The following is an 18,475-nucleotide window of genomic DNA, read 5'->3' as shown; positions in this document are numbered from 1 at the left end:
GTGCAACAGAAATCACAAACTAAAAACAAAGAGGAGGGGCTCTGTTAGCCGAAACAGATCATTTGTAAAGTAATAAAAGTATGAAAATGAAGAAATAAAACCTCAACATGACAACTAAGCCTTTAACTCCATGGATGTCGCCGGCAGGACTTAAAAAAAACGTATGCTCTTTGACGTATTGTTTTTCTTAGTATTTTGATGTGATATACATGAATCAACTAAATCTGATGCGGTGAAAACTGGCAAAATGGCGCAAAGCCGCATTTCTCTGTGACGGAATCGACTGATTTACGTTGATTGCATAAACACTTCACTGCTAAAAAGTGTTGCATTATTTGCATAAACAGTTGAAGAGTTGTGGTAGTTGAAAGAATGTTAACAGTGGAGCTAAAGCTCTGGTGTTAAAGCGTTGAACACTAAACGAAGCAGATAGCCCAAGATAACCAACAATTTATTTTTCTGAATTTCATTTTATGGGTGTGATGTGTGGTTTTAAATTAGAACATTAAATATGTTGTAACGGACTGACAAATATAATATTATGAACATTTTGCTAAGAATAAACGTTGTCTTTGTATACAGTATTTTTAATGACCAAGTTTCAAGACACTAGTGCATAACATACATTCAAACGCAGCAAATCTTGATGGTTTGCTTCCATGGTTCATTCCTTTTATGTTTAAAATAACTTGATGAGGGCTTAGATGTCACCAGTTCCTTCCTTTGGAAATGCATTTCGCTGTTGACATTTCTATTGAATTTGTATTTAGCTGACCGAAGGTCACCTGGGATTGCAACCATGTGGACGAGAAGCTGACAGCTGCGTACCAATGTTGGGTTAAGATCTATCATGCAACTGATACGGCTCCCTGGGAATTCTGTTTTAATGGGGAGGATTTAGCTCGGCCTTATTCTCTCTGATGTTTTGCTTTTCATCCTTTGTCTTCAACACAAGTTCCTAATTGTCGTGGATGGCATGACAGTTGAAGGAGCAGTTCACAGATGGGAACTGAAGGACCTTTACTGTTGAAAGTAGAGTCTGTTTCACTTCACTGTCATGTTTTTTCATGTCTCCATTCTCTTTTTGTGGAAGTCAAGCTAAATGAGATTGCTAATGTTTGTTGACTGCTTTCCCACCATCCTCCTTTCTTTTCCATCTTCATTCAACTACGTTTGGGGCCATCTCATTATAAACCACTCTGAAATATGCTCCCTACCTTTCTACCCCCTCCCTTTTTGTATCACTTAACACCGCTTCCTCTATCCACCGCTCCTTCCATCCACCGCTCCCATTCGCACAGCTGCATTTGTGCCTTATCTTCTCACTCACTCAGTTGGACAGCCTAAAGATTCTTTACCACATTTGTGTGTGTTGTTGTTGATGTGAATTCCTCTCCTCCCATTCTCTTGGCCTTTGTCAAGCCTTCAACAACTGCTGACATTTGCTCCAGCTGGGTCAGGATACCTATGATTCTTTACCTGTTCCTGACCAATAGCTTTTTCCAAACAGATTTAGTTAGTTCGGATCAAAGTTTGTTTCCTCTCATAATCCGGAACACATGTTTGGTATGAATGCACTCAAGCCGACCCTGGTCCAGGAACCGCTCTCTGACGCATCTTTGGAGGTGGTCTCGGTTAGTTTTCCAATCGGACTGAGCTTTGGTTCGCTCTGAGATTTTTTTCAGTCTGAATACAATCCGTCCTTGGAGCGGATCAAGTGAACCAAAACGGCCTCCGTAGATGACGTAAACAGTGTAGGAAAGACGGAACCGATCAGCCGCAGACAAATGTAAAGCAACGATTGTCGTGTTATCAAACAGAAAAAGGGTCAGACTGCTTACTTTTTGGAACGTTTATTTTAACACAGCTGAAAATGCTTCTTACATCCTTTTCTGTGTCTCGTTACGTGGCAGGTGCGCATTACTGCTGTGACGACATCCTAAGAGCTACCTTGTAGTGTCCTTCACAGAATTTGCTTAAAAAACAATGCAATTACACCACAATGATGAGAAATGAATGTGGTTTGATGACTGCTGGCTCATTAAAACAATTTTTAGCGCTACACCAGTGACGTGCAGTCAGGAGAGGCAGGTGAGGCACAGCCTCACCTGTCATTATGGGAAGAAAAGAGAAAAAATAAATTCAATTATTATATTTAATCAGTAAGTTGTGCTTTGCGGTCATTTTCCATTTAAATGTACCATTTTTGGGTGTTTTTTCTTTTCAAAATCGCTGAATTTCCGCATTTGCCGTTCAGATACTAAGTGACCTGCGATGAGGCATCAGCCCGCTGAGCCTCACCTTGGATTGCGCAATACCTATGCAGTCAGACGGTACTGCTGTCTCTCTGTATGTCGGTTCAATCACTTGTACTATATGAGCTGAGTTTAAATAATTTAGCAGATGTATATGATGCACAGTGCTTGTTTTTATAAATAACTGTATGTGAGGGACGTGTTTCTTGTGCTGAGCGCTAAACGACGGCGAAAAAGCCGCTGGGTGAGGCCAGACATTCTCGTGCCTCATGTTGCAGTTCTCGTGCCTCGTGTTAGGGGGCGCCGGTGAGCCCTGAGATTATGACGCTAAAAATACTAGAAGAAGTGATAGCAAGCGGCAAGTCATTTTCTTCAGAAGGAGCGGCGTATGGACTTTATTTACAACTAAAGGTAAGACGATAATAACGTTTGTGCTTTTTTCTATGCTGCAGTTTGTATATGAAAAAAAAAACATGTTGAAATTATATTTTAAACAAAACGTTAACTGTTGTCAATCAAATGGTGAATAAGTTACTCAGTTATTTATATTCATGGTTCATATGTTTGTAAATCTGACTGATGACGTCAGTGCCTCACCAGCCATTAACCTCACCGCACGTCACTGCGCTACACACATTGTTTCTCACAGTTTTCCCGACAGTTATAAACACTTTGCAGCGTATCTTCATACTGAACGTCTCCTCATCACTGCAGTTGCTAGTTTCCTCACACACACCGCCTAGTTCAAAACTTTTAATTGAAATATAAAGTTTTAATAAGTTAACAGTCCCGAAAACAATTGTAAAGCGCAGCACGTCCGTCTTTCTCTTGTTGTTTTGACCCGCCCTCATAGTTCCTGGCCAATGGCTGAAGAGACCTTTAGTCACATGGTTTTGTTTACAAGCTTTGGTTCGCAGCAGAATGGGACGCTCGATGCCAGTCTGAATACAGACCGAACACTGAAACAAATTAAGCAGAACCAATCCCAAACAAAGGATTTTTCCGGTCTGAATTCACCCAAAGAAAAAAAACTTTGGTTTTCATTTGTCAAACTGTTGATTTTTTTCACAATTCTTTTGTTTTCATGCACAAACACTAAAGGAACAAAATGTTCTTAACCCAACAGTCTGCACAGTTTTAATGAAGTTTAGGCAGTACTAAATTAGTAAGAGACAATGCCTGCTGAAGTGTCTATTGTCAGAAATTAATTTATGATGCGGAAGCAACAGGAGGAATTTGCGTTGCCTGTTAATTTCTAATTATGAACACTTCCTTGGGCATTATCCACCTATACCATGATAACTTACAAAAGAGATACATTTTAAATGGAGTATTAGTACTTTAATTGTGCTAAATTCTGAGGTTTTAATCATTTTTCACAAGAAGCAGATTTTTTGCCACGTGGCGCAATGCGTTGTCATTAGGGTTGGGCGATGTCCCCTAATTTGGCCGTTGACGATGTTTGCTGTCAACCATCGGGATGGACGATGACATCGTCGGGGGGGGGGGGGGGGGTATTTTTACATTTTTCGTTCTTATATAACTGCTATTCGTTATTTTGCTTTTTTCATTGTATTTCCCAACTAATGGTTAATCCGCGATGATCCAGTATAAACTGAGGGAAGTGACTTTAACAGAAAAAGTAACAAGCAAAATAGAAAAGAAGTAGTCCGCTCCCGCACTTAACTAGCGAAGTGGACCGGCGGAGGGCGGATTTACAGCTTTATGTTTGATGGGAAGGGGGGGGGGGGGGGTGCGCTTTGTTACATGAGCGCTATGTGTGAGAGATTTAAGACTGCGATCCGTCCCGCAGCTCTAGGGGTACAAGCAACCGAACTCAGAACCGGGTCTAAACGTGTGTGTGTGAGCACAGCTCGGATCGTCAGCACACACAGCGGTTTGAGCTTCAAAGCAGAAATGTCGCTCAGTCCTTAGAAAACATTCAATCAATCACGTGGATTTGTGTTTCCAGTCGTGTCCCGACTAAATAAAGGCTGATGTTATTCTTACATGTTTACGTGCAGCCAGCAAGCAGCACCACCCAAAGCTAATGTTGTTAGCCCGTGTTAGCATACTGCTAATCCTGGCTTCGTTCAGAAAAAGCACTGACCACACGGATTAAAATTCAAATGATGAGCGAACAGGTGTTTCATAATAACCGTAACATTATTAAAAGCACGTTTAGAAGATCGTCTCGTATTTTACCGCGCTGACATGTCAATATATATAGCCGCTCGGTGCTGTTATCGTTTTGTATTGAATTGTTACCTTCAATAAAGTTTGGAAAAAAAGCCGCTCGGCGGAAGTTGTATCCCCTTCCGGTTTTCAAACTGCGCATGTGCGAATACTGCGCGTGTGCGAATGATTTATTCCGACCGAAATTGTGACCTTAGTGAACGTTTTTATATTCTGAAAACATTTTTCTGGGCCCATGTACACGGTTGGATTCTAATCCGACCATTGATCCCATCAGGATATTTTGTACATGTAACCGCGGCTTATGGTGTCGACGCGCAACGTGGCGGGGGCGTGGCATCACGATGGTGGTCTCTCCATCGGGATGTCAGTCACCCATCACGATGGACGATGATATCGTCCATCGGCACAACCCTAGTTGTCATGGTAACAGCTATCAAGCCTGCACCTACCTTGCTCTGCTACAGCGAAGGAAAGTGGTACCTAAGTTAAACGCCTCTTGCAATATTTCATAGGGAAAGTTTACCCCTCAGATGATTGAGCAAAATTTGTTTTAACAAATCAAAGTCCACAAGTAGTTTCCTGGATCGCTTTTATTGCAAGAAATATCCATCATTAACTTTGACCAGTTAATGTGTATCAACAAACTATTTCTCTCATTATTTAATAATACAAATATTTATAAACAAATGTTTACTCTGTATCAAGTAATAAACTAAGCAAGGTAGAAAGGCTGGCTATGAACTATTTTAAATTCAAGGTAACATTGCCGTTGATGGTAAAATTTAATAGAGATACTGTCATGTCCATCATAGGGACATTTGAAGGACAGAGATCTTTTCTACTGTCTTACTGTTGAGATAAACTGGAATTACCTTTGTCCACCTATGTTCTAAATTCCTGTTGGTCCTGTTACCGACTGTCATTTAGGACAGTGCAATTTCTTTTTATTAGACACCCTACAGCCAATCAGAATAGAGTGTTCACGCCAATTGAGTGTTCCAAGCCAATTGACATACACTAAATAATCCCCTGGGGGCATCAAAATATATTACTGGGTCAAAAAGATTCCTCAGATCCTCAATAGTCTGGAGGCAGTGTGTTTTCCAGCCCTACCATCTGCTGCAGCAGAGGCCTGTTGGGCTGCTGAGCCCAGAGCTCCAGTCATCCAGGATGATCACTCTGGATGCCAAATTCACAGCAAAGCCGACATTCAAACAATTAGCAGTTTGATATAAGCAGTTGACATGAAGACACGAGCCAGTGTGTGCGACACCATCACATCCCATCATGAGAGTCAGGTCTGTGGAGATGAGACTTTCAACACTGACGGGACAGCCTCTAATTAAACAGGACGTGGAGCTTTGGACAAGCCCCATCCCATTTAATGAGTGCTATTTTACACAGACAAGCTGCCTAACTTGTTTTTTTTTAACGTTTATTGTAGTTTGGAACAGCAGTGGAGACATAAGAACACAGAACAAATTACAGAACAAAATCACTAGGTCCTTTACAAAGATAAAATCAAACAGAAATTGGTAAAAAATTAAATTAAAAAAAAAAATCAATTAAAAGCCATTTCAGAATGTCCCCTTAAAACTAATCTAACTTAATCAACTTACTTTCTTATTTATCTACTTTACTACCTTGTATCAGTTCTTAACAATAGTTTTTTTTCCTTTTCCTTTTATAGTTTATGCTAATCAATCGCTATGAATGAAACATTTGAGTTGAAGCTCTTTCTCGAAATTAGAATCTTCTTGAGCCCCCGCTGTGCTGTAAAAAAACACAAAAGAAGCTTCCTGTTTAAACAAATTTTAAAAAATAGACTAGTCGAATTAATTTTGATTTAATTTTGCTCACAAAAAGGATTCTTCATCTTCATCTGCACCTCTAAACTGAAGTTAAAAAACATGTATGCTTTAATGGAAAGTTAACATACTCTAGTGTTTGGTTAAGTCTTGGTCAGTTTAAGCAGAGTGGTATTTCCAACTCAGTTTTTTCAAAGCATGCACCTCATGTAGAATTAGATTCTTTTTGGTTGCTTGTTTTTCTCAGTTTCTGTTGCTTTAGGTTTTCTCAGTTTGTTGATGACATTAGATTTCTCTGGTAAAACTCATTTGTTTCTGTCAAAATAAAAACAGACTGCAGTAAATCTGGTTCCTGACGCAGTCTGATGTGCTCTCACTGTTCCATTATTCTGATGTTTTCAGCATCCTAAAAATAACTAAAGCGCGTCTCAAGCGGGTCTCGCACTGCGTCGTTGGTATTTTTGTTTATTTTACTCAATTGAGAAGTGCAGAACTTCAAAATAAGATCATTAAGTTAGTCTTTTTCACAGTGTTCCCTGTTACAAACATGTTTTCATATTTTTTTTGTTTTTTATAACTTTACAAGTAATCCGCTTAACTTTCTTCCTACTCTTTCTGGTCCATCAGAAACTTAACCACCTGAATGGTTTTGGGTTTAGTACTGGTTTAACTTGGTTTACCTGCTGCAAAGAGGTTCGGATTCTAGAAAATTTTCATTACAGGTAAGATGTGAGGGCATCAAACCACTACACTATCCCACATCTACACACCATGTAGAGGTCCAGAAGAGTCACAGATCAGGGATCTCAGATGGAGTTTCTGTAAAGTTTCAGAAGAGAATCTTTTTGGTGCGAATACAGAGCAAGATTGGCTAACCCAAAAAAGGGTCAACACATTATCTATTTTTGGTTTAACTGTAGGTAGAATCAAGCAGCTATGATTTGGGGCCGGCCGTGGTGCAGCGGTGGGGCGGTCGACCCATGTAGGTAGGGTTGCAGGTTCGATTCCCGCCATGAGTCGATGTGTCCTTGGGCAAGATCCACCTTGCCTCTGGTGGTTGGTGGGCCCCTGTGTTCAGCAGCGGTGTGTGAATGTGTGTGTGAATGGGACTGTTACTGTAAAGCGCTTTGGGCCTTGTAGGTAGAAAAGCGTTATATAAGTAAACGCCATTTACCGTTTGGCTTCCATATAGATGTATATTTAAAATTAAAGACACGTCAGATTAGATCAACTCACAGAGTTGTGAGCTTTTTACAAATCCAGGAAAAGGTTCTTTTTTTTCTTTTTTTTTTTTTTAATGGACCATCTTATCAACAATTTTTGGCTCTGTGGCTATTTTATCATCATGATAACCGTACTTGAAAACTTTTTGAATCCTATCATTTTATTTTTTATCCGACTGACGCATTTCACACAAAAACTTGGAAAATAGAGATCAGCTGATATTGATAGTGAAAAGTAGTTGTCAAGACGACAGATTACTGATATTTTGGGTCAATATTCATTTGCAGTAGAAGTGAAAATACTTGGAACAACATTTAGAATAATACAAACACAGATAATCAACTGTTTATTTGAAAATAACAGTGAAAATAAAAAAGAAAATAAACACAGAAGTACAGGGAGTAGCAGGCCCAGCAGCATCTTTTATAAGTTGTTCTATATTAAAAAAAAGTGAACAGTTCCCTGAAATTTTTCATAGTAAATTAAATAAAAAATGTAGCATATTTAATGTTCTATTTTTCGAAAACTTGAAACAAAAAGAAAAAAACCCAGGGAGTTCCTTGGCACAGTTGCATATTTTATGAGATCATATAAAAATGTAAATAAATACTGTAGATATGAAGATATGATTTTGCATGATATAGGACCTTTAAAATTGACCTGAAGCATTTAAAAAATAAAAAAAGGATAGTTACCGATATATGTCAAAATAACAAATATCTGTGCCGATTGTCACTCAACCACTAGTCTAAAGTCCTCAAAGTTTAGCTCTATCTGTAAATAGTTTGTCCCTCCCTTTTGCTTTTTGTTTATGGTACAGGATAGCAGTCATTGGTTAGCTCAAAAACCAGCTGTAGTTCTGGAAAAAAAGAGAAAAATATAGTTTTACAATTGTTGATAAATACTTGTCATTGTCGCCTTACAACAAAACATAAATATGTGCTGTTGAACGTTGAATGTCAGAGCTCAGAAGAGTTGGGTGTAGAACGTGACGAGTGCAGCATTAAACTCACAAAGCTGCAGAGTAGGTTGGTACTGAGACAGAGATGAGGTGGAGTTCACTGAAAGGAAGCAACATCCCTACAAGTTAATTGCAATCACTGCTTGCCAGTGTGTGTTGTGTTGCTGACAGTTTGTATCTGTGTTTGTGTTTGCGTCTGCGTGTGGCATGAACTTTACCAGGGAGCTCAGGACTGTAAGTGCTGATTTGTCTGTGGTCTTCCACTGAGCCCTGTTGTTGTGTAAATGCTTCCTGTGCTTTTATTTTTTCTAATTTTTGGGCTCGGCCACAGATTAGAACAATACAGAACATGCCATGTTAAGGAAAAAGACACGCTATTGCTACATGCCTAAAAAATTCCTGGTAGGGGAACCCCATAAACCCAAAGAGACCAGGAGGGATCCTGTAAACTGGGATTTGGCGGTAGGGGTGTGGAGTGTCAAACAACCTTTTTGGACAATCCGCCTGGGAAAATCCGTGAAGTTAGCAGTGAAAAAGATGTTTGTTGCTGTAAATAAGTCAATTGACTGTTGTCTGAGTAAAGTGCATTTGTCTGTCTGTGGTTGTTTGGCAGCTCTGTGTGCAATCCGTGGATTTCAGAGTCAGAATACTTTAATCCTGATGACAAAGGAACACTGCCCAAAATCTGTTGACTGTTGTTTGTACCAGACTTACATGTTTTGATTTTGTTTTAGTGATCTTATTGTTTTATTTTATATACGTTTTGTTCATTCAGCTGGTTTTGTGATCCAGTTGGTTTGCCGAGTCTTTATAAGACTGCTTTCATGAGAGTGATTCAGCGAATGAGGGAGATTGGTTATGTATTGGCAGGGTAAAGCTGAGTTCAATAGGAAGATAAATGTCTTTGAGAACATTTTTTAACGATGCTGGCGAATGGGAGCAAATTAAAACAGCCTCTCAAAAAAAAAAAAAAAAAACACCGCTAACTAGGGAACTATTTTCCAAAGAAGACTCATGACTTTATTGATTTTTCGTCCTTCAAATGATAAGTTCTGTTCAGTGATTAGACATCTGGGAGCAGGCCAGCCTCAAATCTGCCTTGGAGTTTTTAAGCCTTTCAAAAATAAAAGCCACAGTGTTTACTAATCGGTTAATTTACTCTCTTAACCTCATCTGTCCTCCGGGAGATTTAAAAAAAAAGAAAAGAATTTGGAAGATGGTGAACAAAAAACTGTGGACTGCATGATGAGAGTAAGTGTGTTTACAGGTCCCACCTAGACTTGGAAGCAGCTGGTGTTTGTGAAGCAGAACAGGAGGATGTGGTCACCTGAGATCAGGAGGAAGAAGGTCTAAGGGGTGACACAGATTAAGTCTGTGCAAACCAAACGGTAAAGCTCTAAAATAATCCTGTGAGGAAAAATGATGCCACAGTAGAGTGGCACTAAAAGGAGCTTAATGGAATCTCTTTGGAAGCTCTTTATCAAAGACAATGCACTGAAATGAAAAAGAGACTGACACTAAACTAAAATATTTGTTCAGGAATGGTACATTTACAACTGAAGGATGGTTTGTTCTGTTCTGGATCATTTTCAGCCATATACTTTGTATGCTAGAGAACACTGGTGGTTTAAATGTCATTTTGTATTTAAAAGACCAAGACATAAAATACATTTTCTTCCTAAAAGTTCTTCCACTTCACTTTTATAAATATCAAAGCTTTTGTGTGCTCTCTGCACAAGCAGGTTGGTGTCTGTTATCGCTCACGGTACTATCAGGTTCTTTCTTTACATTCATAACTGAAGACTAGCGACCCCCTAAGCATGACAGAACTGTTCATCTGTATTTAGATGGATTGATTCAATTATTCTTTTATTCTTGGTTTTTTTTTCTTTATTTAAAAAAAAACAGATTAGGCTCACAATCAAGTAAGAATCCTCAAATCAGGGCAGCATGAAAGAGCAAAAAGGTGGCAGGAGCAACTGACAGATACATCTGTAAACCTGATTTAAGCAAAGCATATGCTCTAAGTTTTAGTCCCATGCACCTGGATGAGGTTGACCCGTGTGGTTACCGTTAGGGCTGCACGATATGAGGAAAACTTGCGATATGCGATATTAGTGATCAATATTGCGATAACGATAAATTTGCGGTAAATAAACAAATAGAAAAATAAACAAAAACATCATTCCCATTTTATTGCAACAGTTTAAAAATTATACTCCAAATGACCCTCATCGACATGGGGGACAAACGTCAGGGTGGCTAACCCTGGTCCTCAAGAGCCTCAACCCTGTCTGTTTTCCAATTCTCCCTAGACTGCTCGATAATCATAACCAAAATCAGGTGTGTTCAGTCAATCAGGATGTGAAATCACTTGAGTCAGCCAATCAACAGCAAGCTGGTTAAGGAGAGCTGGAAAACAGGCAGGGTTGAGGCTCTTCGGGACCAGGGTTAACATAATAGGCCTCCATCTGATTGGTCAACAATGGGAAGGCGTCCATCTGATTGGTCAAAGCATAAAGGGATTTATTTGATTCATTAAATGCTTCAAGCTGCTAGAAGATTGTTTTAACACATTTTGGGTTTGCGATTTATTGCGATATTCGCCGTCTTTTGCGATATGCATATTGCAGAGCTGGATATTGCGATAACGATAAATTTGCGGTATATTGTGCAGGCCTAGTTACCGTGGGTTTTTGGGTTATCTGGGCCCATAGAGGGTTGTAGACCGGTGCGGCCGTACCCTAAGGGAAGCACAGGTGTGTTTGATGCTCATATGGATATTTAATATTCTTAAGGATAATGTAAGTTACACACAGCTGTGACATTTAGATGATGCTGTTGTAAAGTGCTCTTACACCACATTGTAGTTTTTACTGGGGGGGGGGGGGGGGGGGGTGCAGGCCCGTAGTTGACCCTGTGCAAATTGCATATGCATGGGATGTGTAGGTATCATGTAAGTGCCCTTAGGGCGCCAGTAGGATGTCCACTCAAGTGCTGCTCTAATTGTCTAATTTCCTCATTTCTAACAGTCAGGCTGCACACAAGGGGCACACACTTGTAACATAAACAACACAAATGGCTCCTATTGGTGTCCATAGGGTTGGGGGAGTCGGAAAAATGAGAAATCTGTTCGACACATCTCACCTACAGTACTTCATCCTGACTTACCCTAGCATGTTAAAGAAGTGTTAACAACAACCTGTCACTCGCAGCATGTCCAAAGAAAATAATGTGCTTTACATTTTGGGTGTATGGGCTCACCGAGCGGTCTTCAATCTTGCTATTTCGTGCAGGTCAAATTTGATCTGGGTTTGCCCATTTTTTGTCAGCCGACAATCCATATCTAGCTGTCAAGGCAGTAAGAAAGGTGTAAGTGTTAAAGGGCAATTCCGGCATCAGCCTCGAATGTTTACCAAAAAAAGGCAATGCCCTGTTGAGCTGTGGGGGGGGGGGGGGGGGGGGGGGGGGGGGGGGGGGCTGTGCAGACATATGGAGAGGTTGCACTCTGTTTGTAGAGCTTGTGAGAAATGTTCAGACCAGCACATGGCAAAGCCACTTGCATCTCAAACTAATGAACCCTGACAGTCTGTGGGATAAACACACATCCACCACGACAGTCTGCCAGCAAGAAGATGTGATTTTAATGACCAGGACAAGCAATATTGACAACAGCACAGCCAACAGTTCCGGAGAACTGACAAAACTCTGACAGTCTGGGTTCAAGTTAGGGGAGAAAAAAAATCTAGGAAAGTTGGGGGGAAAAACCACACACCCACTTTTTTATAAACACAATGTGCTGCATTAAATATTTTTTTAAAGTAAAGGTATATGATAGAGATATCCCAATCAAATCATGTGATTGGAAATCAGGCCCGATCATGTAGTTTCAGATTCCATCGGAATCGGATGTTGCATCCTGATCCGAGGTTGGATATTTTTTTTTTTCTTTTTAGGATTTATGCAATAGATTTGAAGCTTATCATTACAGATTAATACTATACTAGACGTTTAATATATCAAAGACATTTTAAAAGAAAAAAAGACCAGGTTTTTGTTACTTTTAATGAAAATGGCACTCTCCTGCTGCCAAGAGACAGACGGCTGCCAAGGGGCCCCTACAAAGTGCAAGCTCCAGGAAAAAGGGATAAAAAAACAAAATCCATAATCTCTCAATGACAACCAAAACTAATACATTTTTACATTGATATGAGCTTGTTGTGAATACTCAGTCATCTTTATGCTACAGCAAAATTTTAAAAGAAAGTCACCTATCGTTTTTAATGGAAATATTATTTTACATCTGATCAAAAATGCCCTGCGACAGACTGGCGAAGCGTCCAGGGTGTCCCCTGCCTTCGCCTACAAGTAGCCAGGATAGGCTTTGATCAGAATGTTCAAGCTACTTCACAAAATTGCCTTAAATGTCTTAAAGTCTTAAATGAATACAAAAAATCCCAATAAAAAAAAATGGGGGACATTCTGGAGCTGTTTTTTTTTTTATATATATTTTACAAAAGTGTCGGATTAGGACTCTGTATTTGCAGATACTCAAATCAAATGACTCAGATCAGAGTGAACAATAACAGCCTGATCAGGACATCCCTAGTTTGTAAACATTTTTAACAACCACAGGAGTTCACTTGTGGTGCTTTATCGATGTTGGCGTGGACTAAAGATCTTTGAAGAGGCGATAGGAGTGTTCATGTCCCTCATTTAAGGAGCCTCACCAGTCCTCGATCAGACGATGGCTGGTTAGCTAAATCTTTTTAACATTGTCAGAATTTATACTTTTATTTAATTTTAAACAAACCCAAAATCAGAATGTTTCCTCTGTGGTGGCTTAGTCTCACCTGCCCTCACAGCTAGAGGAGAGTTGTCTGCAGGTGATAAATGGGCAGACCTGTAAGAGGTATCCACAAAAAAGGAAGGTCGTAGACCACTTAGTGAACCTGCAGAGTGAAAATGTTCAGGCAACAGGTCATAGAGAATACTTGCACAACACGCAAAAGGGTGAAGTAGGCACGACGGACAGATTCTTCTTTTTTGACCCCTCTCCAAATCCTGTGGACAGCACAAACCACCTGGAAGTGCGTGCTCCCTCCGTGTACGTAAATAATATGTAGCCACACGCATGTATCAGGGCAGTTGTGACTAATGCTTTACTGACGACTAGCGTCGCTCATGCATCATTAATGTGTGTGCAACTTACATTACAAATACTTCACAACAGACTTGCCACATTCACAACAATCGTACAATCCATTTTCAACGTGGCTCAAGGGAACTGCAAGACACACTTGTGCTCCCCTTAAGAAGAATAGCTGCTCTTCACCACATGTACAGGTCAACCCATACGGGTGCATGTGACCGTAGCTTTAGCCATTGCAACAGAAAACCATTATGTATTTAGATATAAGCCAAATTCTTCTTCAGTTCTGACCATACCATAGAAAGCTTCTCAGTCAACTAATTTCACATTTCACCTGCTACTGTGCAGTTCTGCAGAACTCTTCTTTAAAGTTTCTGTGTTGTCTTGCTGAGACTCCATTTTCCTGTTTTGTCCTTTATATACTTTTTATACATTGTTGCTGAAACAGAGCAGCTTCATTAAATGTCATATAACAGTATAAGTACTGTCATGTCTGAATGAAAAAGGGCAAAAATCTGTTAAGGTAGATTTCTTTTACTGGCTGTCATGTTGACAGAAGCAGGAATTGACGGAGATCTCAGCCTGACTTTTCCAGATATGAGTCTGAAACAGTTGAACAATAGTACTACTTTCAAACACACCTATATTTACTTGCTAATGTGCTGAGAGTTCTGTCTCGGCGGAACTTCAAAAGTTTCTTTTTTTCTGTTTTTTTCTTTGTTTTCATTTAAAGCATAAAAGGAAGCTAATAAAAAATAAGCCAAGGCTCCAGAGACGACTGCGATTATTTATATCTCGAACAAGACGCTCCATCTGCGCATGCATTAACCCAGCCGACTTCTTACCACGAAATCCTAAATAGGAAACTAGGGTTTTGCCTTTTGTCCCCCCATATTTTTTTCTTGTTGCATAGCAACACTGCAAAGAATCCCACTACTCATGTCTAATCAAAGGATTCTTACAAAATCTAAAATGAAGAAAGATGGAATTTGAAAACTGGGTAGAGCAGTTCTGATTTGTTGACACTAAGTATGTTCTCCCGTCACAGTTGCCATTGAACTCACCAGCTGGATTAGGAGAACCACTCTCCAGTTTATTTTTAGCATTGAAAGGATCAGAACAAAGTGGATGTTCTATTCTATCAAACGCAAAACATGACAAAAAAAATTCATTATTTTCTGGAAAAAAAAAAATCCTGTGTATCTGCATCTTATTAGAAGTAATGTCCTTTGGTGGCATCAATATCTGCTGTGTTTTCAGCTTTTCTATTAGGGAAAATGCATCTATAAATCTCCCATTTTTGTAATGATGCATCTTCAACAGACATTGCTCAAAGAAATTTCCAAATTAAAAAGATCTCAGTGGACCTTACACTTTTGGGTTTGTATGTTTTCTACACAAACTGTACAATTAATTATTTATTAAGTGACCTAAATACTCACAAAAAAGGTATTGTTACCATTTTCCCATAAATTTGTCCTGTAAACTCAGCTAAAAATAAAACTTTAAAACTTCTTGAAACTAAGTTTTATACCTTGATTCATTTGAGTTGAGCTTATGTTGAACTACATGACATTGTCACATCAGTTTCTATAAATTTGCTCTCCTTGTGTTGAAGTCTTACTCTAAAAAGGGGCCTAGATGTTCTCGTGATTTTAGGACATTTCTCGAGCCCTCACAAAAAGCTTCTTTCATTTCCACTCACATAGACGCACCCTTTCTTTGGTTTTCCATTTATTCTGCTTCCTCTCTTTTGTGCAGTTTGTTTACCTTGTCCGTCTCTGTTTTCTGTCTCTGTCATCTCCAGGTTCCAGTGGTTGGTACTCTTCGCTCCTCCAACTAATACTCCATGGCGACCAGTTTGGAACTTTGAGCCATTGCTCTGTAAGTTACTTGTGTCTTCTATGTGTTCATATGTATGTATATCTTGATCTTTATGTCTTTTCTTAGATTTTAGCATGCATATAGCTGATATGTCTCAGTTTAGTTTGTCCTGAGCTGTTTTTGCTCCTCTGTAATTTGCTATTTCGTTGCTTGACCACTAGTGTAGTTTAACTCTTTAACACACAAGCTTTATCCAGTGTTTACATTCTTTCAACTACTGTAACTCTTCAACTGTTTGCGCAAGTACATAATTCCATCAAGAAGCCGATAAGAAAAGCCCCTTTTCTCTGCTTCATCTCATTCATGTTGGTCACGAAAATGGTCAAAGAGCATATGTTATTTAGGTGCTGTCCACAATGGTGAGGAGTTCATTTTCATGCCTTCGTTTAGTCTGGTTTGCTTTTACACATTGCACTCTGTGCATTGAACCAAAGACTAAAGTGGAATAAAATACAAATCCTACAATTTCCCATCTATAATCTTGGAAGACTACATTCGTCTCCTCCAACCAATCATTTTATGCTTCCCTCATTTGAGTTAATACCTTTGTTAGATCTACATTTCTGTCTAGAAAAGTTCTTACTCTGCAGTAAAAAATTATCCAGGAGCAGCATTAAGAAGATCCAGGAGAAGCAGAAAGAAAAGATGAAATTTAGTTACCTATCAGAAAAACATACCAGTAATCTAAAAACAACCTCTTCATACAATACAGATATTGCATTGAAAGACTTGTAAACATGGTGGATTATGCAAGGCTCTTCTCACCAGCACTAATCACATCAAATTGCATATTGTTCAACCCCATTTCTTAATGACATCCTGAAGGATTGATTAGATGTGCATCAACTAAAACCAAATGGGGCTACAGGAGGCAAAAGGAAACGAAATACTTGTTCAAGCTAATGTTCTGTCTTTTAAAGCTTTTTACCAAGAGGGATCTTTATCATTTAATGGTGGTTGCTTTGCTCTAGAATCCATTCACTCTCCACTGAAGAACAGCACTCGTTTCTATTGTATAATGTAATTGCTGCTTATTTTCTTTTCTGGCTCCACTTTTCTAAAACCTTCTTAAAGAAACTGTTCAAAATCTACTAAAAATAGACCTATTCCTAAAATAAACAGAATATGCTGCCTCTAATTCAATCACTTCATATGTCTGTTTCACAGTATTTGCTGTTACTACTGTGTAATTCTTACTTTGTACACTATAAAGTGAGTGTGAGTGTGTGAATGTGTGTGTGACTGGGTGAATGGGTCTGTGACTGTAAAGCGCTTTGGGCCTTGAAGAAGGTAGAAAAAGTACTATATAAGTATACGCCATTTCCCATAAATGTGTGAACTCGCCCACTTGCATCCCCAACCTAACATTAGCGGTGCAACAAAAATGGTGAGCAAAACTGGAGCTATTCAGCTTTCCAGTTTTGAGTCAAATACCAGCTCAGACCATGAAAACAAAGACGTACATGGATCTAGTCGTCTACAAGTGGATGTATCAGAATGAAGCAGAGCAGAGAGCTTGTGGCCCACCCAGCGTGTTTGCAATATTACAAATACAATCTTTTTGTCAATTTGCATTTTTTCATCTCCTCCTATTTTATAATAATTTGAACAAAGAAATGCAATTTTGAGCTTAGTTTTCTTTATATATGTCCTCTATCATTGAAAAGAGATATGTGGCTTGATTGTACCTTTGTAAACTTTAGTTCTGGTCTGATTAAAAGTAGTCATTTTCTGACTGTGAATTGCAGACAAATATCTGTAAAAATCACTATGTTCCCATTACTGTGGAATGAATAGAGGAAACGCTTTTGCCTTTGCTGTGTCTTTTGACAACATAACACAGCCAGAAACACAGAATCACTAGCACTTTGCTGTGAATCTCACAGAGTGATTAGCTGGAGGGAGGATGTTGATGCTTGGGGAAGCTAAATCATTTATTTTGGTCTCTTGATTGACTCCCTCCCTTCTTTTCCATCTTCCATTTCACTCAGCATAACAGACGATGTGTGCTTATGTCATCTGTTGTTTTGCTGTGAACTCATCTGAAGCGAAGTTATTTTGTTTTGCTTCTTGGTTGTGGCAGAAATGACCAAACTCCAGTCTTTAGGGAGAAATAAACATCACAAACAGGAAGGAGAAAATAACTCTGACAGTTGAAAGAACACACCCAGAAGAGCCGAAGGTTTAAAGAAAAATAAATGAATAAAAAACTCGCACGAGGACATAAATATTAGCCTTTTACAAGAAAAAAAATCAAGCGTAAGAATCCGGATGACCACTCACGCTGATCTAAAAGCAACAAAAAAAGCATAATGATTAAAAAGCAGGATAAGGAACAGCTTTACAAATATTTATTGTGAAGGTAATTACTAAAATAGTGATCTGCAAATTTCTAGGACCGTTTTTCCAGCACATCGCAAAGAATATTGCCTCCAAAGGAGGCACGAAACTAGTAAGTAATAAAAAATAACAGTAGAAATTATTATTTATTTGAAGGAAAAAAATGTTTTAAATGATCATTTGCTATATGCACCTGAAACAGGGGTGGACAAATGTTTTCACACTGCAGGGCTTAATGCTCAATTCCGATTTGTTGAAAAAAAAATTTTTTTTTTTTTTTTTATTTTTTTTGCAAGGCCGTTCACATTTCCAATTAAACGCGAATTTTTGTGGTGTCCTGTGTGAACGTGAAATGACCTAGAATTGACCCGCATGCGCAGAAGAGTACTCAACGGTGAACGACGTCACTAGCAAACCTTAACAATGGATGTCAACAACAGTGTTGTCAACAGCGGAGCTCTTTTTGCATCATAACATTTATTTTCACGAAGGAGCCAGCACAATTACATTCTTTTCATTTTAAGAAGGCATTGGAGCCAGGATCGTCTGTACCGTTGTGGAATGGGGATGTGTATGTGCTGGGGCCGCGCCCGTGCAGCGCAGGAAGGAGTGACAGGGGGGCAACGGAACGGTGTTGGGGGCACGAATTCAT

The 18,475-nt window shown here is 39.2% G+C and overlaps 1 protein-coding gene across 3 annotated transcripts in view; it reads left to right on the top strand.

Moving 5' to 3' along the window:
- Nucleotides 1-18,475, top strand: part of peak1 (pseudopodium-enriched atypical kinase 1) — a 101,772-nt gene that overhangs the window by 41,172 nt on the left and 42,125 nt on the right. For all 3 annotated transcript variants that reach the window (XM_023955628.2, XM_023955627.2, XM_078948477.1), the window contains exon 3: nt 15,407-15,483. The gene's annotated coding sequence lies outside the window, so the exon portion shown is untranslated. The remainder of the gene's footprint in view (nt 1-15,406; nt 15,484-18,475) is intronic.

The sequence above is a fragment of the Oryzias latipes genome, chromosome 6 (genome assembly GCF_053564925.1).
Source record: "Oryzias latipes strain Hd-rR chromosome 6, Olatipes_Hd-rR_3.1".
NCBI lineage: Eukaryota > Metazoa > Chordata > Actinopteri > Beloniformes > Adrianichthyidae > Oryzias > Oryzias latipes.
The sequence above is the reverse complement of the archived record's forward strand: the minus strand, read 5'-3'. Positions and strand labels throughout refer to the sequence as shown.